This window comes from Tenrec ecaudatus, chromosome 1 (assembly GCF_050624435.1).
Source record: "Tenrec ecaudatus isolate mTenEca1 chromosome 1, mTenEca1.hap1, whole genome shotgun sequence".
In the NCBI taxonomy this organism is placed as follows: Eukaryota; Metazoa; Chordata; class Mammalia; order Afrosoricida; family Tenrecidae; genus Tenrec; species Tenrec ecaudatus.
In genome coordinates, this window is record NC_134530.1 from 156,620,028 (window position 1) to 156,626,386 (window position 6,359).

Consider the following 6,359-nt stretch of genomic DNA (forward strand, 5'->3'; position numbering starts at 1 on the left):
CCTTGGACTTGGGTTTTCATCCCTTCTCTGCTCCGGGCAGGGAGACCACTAGCGCCACCTTACTTAGATGGCTGCTCCAAAGGCCTAAGATCCCAGGTGCAGTAAGTAGCAAGGAACATTTGAACTTGATGCCCTCCAACCCCTGCACTCTAGGTATTTGGTGAAACGAAGGGAGCTTTCACCTTGCCCTCTCTATGCTCCACGGATATATTTGCAATACATGTAACTGCCTATGTTCAACTATCCTGTCGGAACCAGTCATTCGTGGGGTCGCTCATTCACTTTCCCGCTCATTTTCAGCAGGTGGGTCTAGGTCACCGCTCAGAGATGACTGTTGGTGCAGCAGTGTGTGTGCAGTACTGACTTTGTTGCCGGTGTTCCTCCCAGGGTCTTGCTTTGCCATGGTCCTGTTAGGCTGATGTGGTAGTTACAATTTCATATCAACTTGATAAATAAGAATGAAGGGGTAGTCTAGCATGTCAATTAGGTCACAGCCCGGTGATCCCTCCTTGTGGGTGTGGCCTTCTCATGAGGAGTCCGGGACTTCCTTTCTTCCTCCCTAAAGGCAGGACACTCTTTGCTAGACATTCCTGTTGAGAAGCCAAGTTGGTGGCAGCCAGAGCCCTGAAGATGCGTCCACTGCCATTGGACCCAAAAGACTTCCCACCCAATGGCCTGTGATCTTCCTGCATTCAGTATCACTGCATGTGTTGTGTCTGAAGAGAAATGTATGGGCTTGTATCAGACATTGGGGCTAATATCGGACTTATGGGCTTGATCTGGACTGGGTGGAGATGTTTTCTCAATATACAATTACTCTCTGATATAAAGCTCTTTCCTATACATGTCGCTGGATTTCTCTAGTCAACCAGGATAGACCCAGCTGACCTCCACCTTTTGTATATTCTCCCTCCCCTCCCCCCAACTCAATACAAGTCTACCCTCTCTATCTCATCAGCAATTTCCCTTCTCACCCCTGGTAGCCTTCAGAGAATGTGGGTAAACTTTTACTTTGTACAGTAGTGGTGTCATAGATGATCTGCCCTACCTTCATTCAACACGGTACCCTCCAGGTTCATCCATGCTCAGAGGCGTTTCTCAGATCTGCTAACATTGCCTAGTACTCCACTGTATATAGCACCAAAGTTTATCCACTCATTTGTGGGTGGGCACTCAGGTTGTTCCATGTTTGCTCTTGTGAATGTTGCTACTATGAACATGGGTGCACATTATCTGGTTCATTTTTAAAGTAGATGGCTTTTGCTGGTGTGATTAGGTACTCGAGAAATCACAGGGATTGTCATAGTATTAATGGAACCAGGCTACGAGGTCTGTCATCTGGAGTACCACTGGGTAAGTTAGAACTGACAACCTTTAGGCTAGCAGTTGAGTAGGAACCACTGACGCTGTGGTAGTGGATTAATGATGAAAATAATAATTCTGCTTTGTACACGTCTCTACCTAGGCTAAAGTGTTACAATAGTAAAATCAATGACATAAAACAAAAAATGTAACTGCACAAATCCCACAAGTGGATGGGCTATAGCAATTCTTAAACTTTTGTTTGGGAGCTTGTTGTTTATCAAAATCCATCTTTAATAGAGTTTTGTGTTACGTGCCCCAAATGTAATGATTACCAAAAAAAAAAAAAATCAAGAGAAAAACATTTGAAAGCCAAAAAATACTTTTATTCTAAATTTAAGTCTGCAAATAAACACACCGTGCACATGAATGCAAATGGCTAGACAAAAGTCATACAAGTAGGTATGATCTTCGGTTCTGTAGGTTTTACTACCCACCCATTTGCCCAGTCTGACAACCCACAGCCTACCCAACCTACAGGGGAATCAATGGGAGGGATTTGGCAGGTACAAACTGCTAACCGTTGGTCAAAACAAAGTCTTAGACCAATTTCTCTTTAGCATGGTAATGTATGTCTTGCCTATGTAGCGTATTGGTCAAAGTGTCTCTTATTGAACTAAGTCACCTGTTCAGAGAAGGAAACTTGGTAGTTACCTGATATGAAAAGCATATTTAATATTATTCACACAATATAAAAGCAACCATAGGCTTTAAGGTTCTATGGTCATCTATTAACATTCTCAGGCTGAGCTCTGTCAGTATGTACTTTTGTGTGAAATCTGTTTTTTCTTTTTAATGCTGTATGGCCTCATCACCCTTCAGCTGTTTCTGGCCCCAAAGAAGTAAACTCTGTTTACTCTATCATCTTTCTACCTTTTTCGATGGGTTCACTATCTTCTGATATATCCTATTGGTCCTTTCGTTCTGTTATTCAGCGTGCTCCTCGATCTTGCTCTCATTTACTAGGCCCACACCTTTCCCAGCCGACCTTCCCCCCACACCCCACCCACAACTCCTGGGTTTCCTCTTTGCATTCATGACTCAGTTTCAGAAAACTTACCTATAAACTTTCAGAATTCAACCTATTCTGCAAATATTCGCTGACTACCTACAATGTATCAGCCACTGTACTGAGTGCCAACGAGGCAGCTGCAAGAGGCCAACTTACAGTCAGAGTGCCTGAACCTAAGCCAACAAAAGATGGAAGACGAGTGATTAACGAGAAAGACTTTGGAGGTTATCAAAAACACATTTAGGTTAAGAAGCAAGCTTGAGGCAGGAGCAAACAGAAGTCAAATGCAATTTGTGGTTAGAGCCCAGACAAAGGGGTGGCAGTTTATGCCTAGAAACGGAAACTACAGCAGGAAGCGAGTCAAGGCAATAAGATATTTTAGATGCAGTCCAGCCTTTATGGGGCAGCCAATAAGAAGCAAAAAACACTGGGCCTGAAACATAGACAAATACATTGGGGGTTACCAGTACTGGGCCTGAAACATAACATTGGGGGTTACCAGTACTGGGCCTGAAACATAACATTGGGGGTTACCAGCACTGGGCCTGAAACATAACATTGGGGGTTACCAGTACTGGGCCTGAAACATAACATTGGGGGTTACCAGCACTGGGCCTGAAACATAGACAAATACATTGGGGGTTACCAGCACTGGGCCTGAAACATAGACAAATACATTGGGGGTTACCAGTACTGGGCCTGAAACATAACATTGGGGGTTACCAGCACTACAGGGAAGAGCTGAAGCCTGCACGTAGAAACAAACCAGAGAGGCTGCTTCCTGAAGAATTCTTGCAGAGTCTGAAATTCGTAAAAGAATTCCTTGGGAGCAGGGCATATCTATCTATGCTGATGGACATGTGCTTAATAAAATAAGAGAACATATTTTGAAGTGCTCATTATAGATATATCTCAATGGCAGCAAAATATTTAATAGGTAAATCAGTAGCTAGGTAACTAAAGAATGTAAAATGGAAATGGATAAGAGAAAGAAAAGGAGAGAATAAGCAGAAGACTGTAAGCGCGTGCGTGCGTGCACACACACACACACACACCCAGCTCACACACACACACACACACACCCACACACCCAGCTCACACACACACACACACACACACCCAGCTCACACACACACACACACCCAGCTCACACACACACACACACCCAGCTCTCACACACACACACACACACACACTCATACACACACACACCCAGCTCACACACACACACACACACCCAGCTCACACACACACACACACACACACCCAGCTCTGGTAGCCACATGGGTTAAGTGCACACACACACACACACACACACACACACCCAGCTCACACACACACACACACACCCAGCTCTGGTAGCCACATGGGTTAAGTGCACACACACACACACACACACACACACACACACACCCAGCACACACACACACACACACACACACACACACACACACACCCAGCTCTGGTAGCCACATGGGTTAAGTGTTGGACTGCTCACCAAAAGGTTGGTGCTTTGAACCCACCGGCTGCTCTGTGGGAGAAAGAGAGGGCGGCTTTAGAACCTCAGCCTTGGAAACCCCGCAGGGCAGTTCCACTGTACAAGTCAGAGCTGACTCTCTGGGAGGTCGGGATGGTTTGAGTTGTCAAAACTAAAAACAGAAACCAAACCACCCTGGGAAACTCGACCTGAATCAGGTGTAAGAAAATGTTGAATTACCGGTTGTGATTCAATGAAAAAGTGAATAAAAGGAGGAAATTAAAAAAAACAAGACATAGCACAAATCAAGAATGATAAGCAGCAAACAAGATGACAAGAGCTAATAGCAAATACAAAAAAGGAATTAAGGGATAAATGACATGGAAGTAAATGGGGAAAAAAAGGAATTGGAATAATAATAAAATGAATTTCTAAGAAAAAAATATATATTCAAAATACGAATGCTAATCATTTGACAGGAGAAAGTGAAAAGCCAGCCTTAAGACAAACATATTTACTTCATTACTGAGCATAGCGGTTAAGGGTCAAGCCGCCCTACGTTTGAATCTGAATTCTGCTACTTGCTCTTTATGCAGCCTTGGGCAAGCACAGAAAATTCTTGTTACAGAAAAGGCCTGAGATAATACAAGGAGGAAAATGCCTACTACATAATGCTCAGCAAATGAAAGTTGTTGGAGGGGAAAATGAGCCTAGTCTTTACTACTTAGAAATCAAATTGCCTAAAGTTTCTCATTTAAAACATGAACTGCTATGGAACTTGAAATGAACTCTACTAGAAATGAGTGACTAACATGAGTGAGACAGTTTCACACCATTGGGTCTTTGGGTCAGCCTTGCCTGAAAGCAATGAGTAAGAGGAGGATGTGACACTGTGCCCGTGTGCCTCAGACTGTCACAGACTGCGTGTTTGTCAAGCGGTAGAATCTTTACCACCAGGGGTTCATGTCTTTGTGCTGAGATGGCTGAAAAAGTAGAACAGGTTCAGCCAATTCAGCTAAATACATGAACCCACAGCTTCAGTTGTATAGCCATTAAGATTCAAGCCCTTAGTCATAGAAACTCCCAGTCAGGTGGGAGTCTAAATTATGAGCCGTTTTATTATATATTACTAAATCCTATGTGCAGGAAGGATCATCCATTTGCCTTTCTAACTTGCTTTGCAAGACTTCCTATTGCTAAAGTAGAAAATACAAATTTTAAGATGCTTAAATGTAATTTTGAGACTGGGACCCATAATATTTTGTACAATCATTTCATGAATGTCAATCTACAAGAAAAAATAACGTATTTTTCCAGGAGTATGTCTTTAACAAACCATAGAATTCCTCTGTTTCTCTACAGCTAGACAGTTTTTAAAGTTTTGGGGTACTTCCTTGAGATCAGAGGATCTTAACTGGGGGACCATGGACCAATCAAGCAGAAGCTCTGTGGAGCCCCTGTAACACCCAGAATAGTACGTGGGCTTGTACTTTGGGGCTTGTACTTAAGGACACTTTTCTGAGTCAAGTCATACTTTTCAATCAGGGTTTCAAGTTTCCCAAAAGGCTAGACCTATGTACAACATGCCAGGTATTTCCAAATTCTGACATCTGAGTGATTTCTGAAGTAAAGCACATAATGGAGCCCCCTGGTGGTGTCAATAGGTAAGCCCTACTAATGAAGAGATTGGCGGTTTGAATCCACCCAGAAGCAGGCCCTGGCAACCTACTTCTGAAAGATTACAGCCTAGGTTTCATTCCGTCTTTGACGGCTCCTTCACTTCATCGCCAGTTTCAGTGTCGCTTTACATTCCGGCCAGAACAATCGCTTGACAACTACACATCCAAAGCCATCCCTTGCCACGGCCTAAGTTCCTCGAACGGTAGGCAGTTTCCTTTATGATAGCCTCATCAGTCTGGCTGTCCTTCACATTTCCTCTGCTGCGGATGTCCTCTCAGAGGTAAGTGGAATCGAGTCATGATGATCCCCAAGGAGGCTGCACTCTCTTAATGCATGCCTTTGCACCTGCAATTCTGCCCAAAATGTCCTATTCTCCTTCTTCAGCAAGGTGTCCCTTACAGACCGCTCCCTCAAAGTGAATGAGTTGTGCCCTCTTAATGTACCAATTGATCTGTGGAGTCTCATCTGGCTGCGGACATACTTCGCCTCGTCACATCTTCCCATTATCTCCTATAGAAGGCGAGAGCCTCACTAGGATCACCTTTCTCTCTTTTCTACCCCATAATTCTAAATCGCGTTCTTGTTCTTTTGCCCATCACTCCCCCGACCACTTCTAATTTTCAAATTAACCCACTGAAATGAGGCAGCAGTGTGCCTAGGAGATTTGTATATCTAGCAAGGGAACTAGACGGCAAAGCTCTGCATGGAGGTGGCACTCTAGAAGTATTTCTTGCGTCCACTGCAGACCAGGAAGGTTGTGACTCCTGACTCTCGACGGCAGCTCTGCCCCTGTGGAGCACCAACGCCAGGGCACCGCCGCTCAGGCTT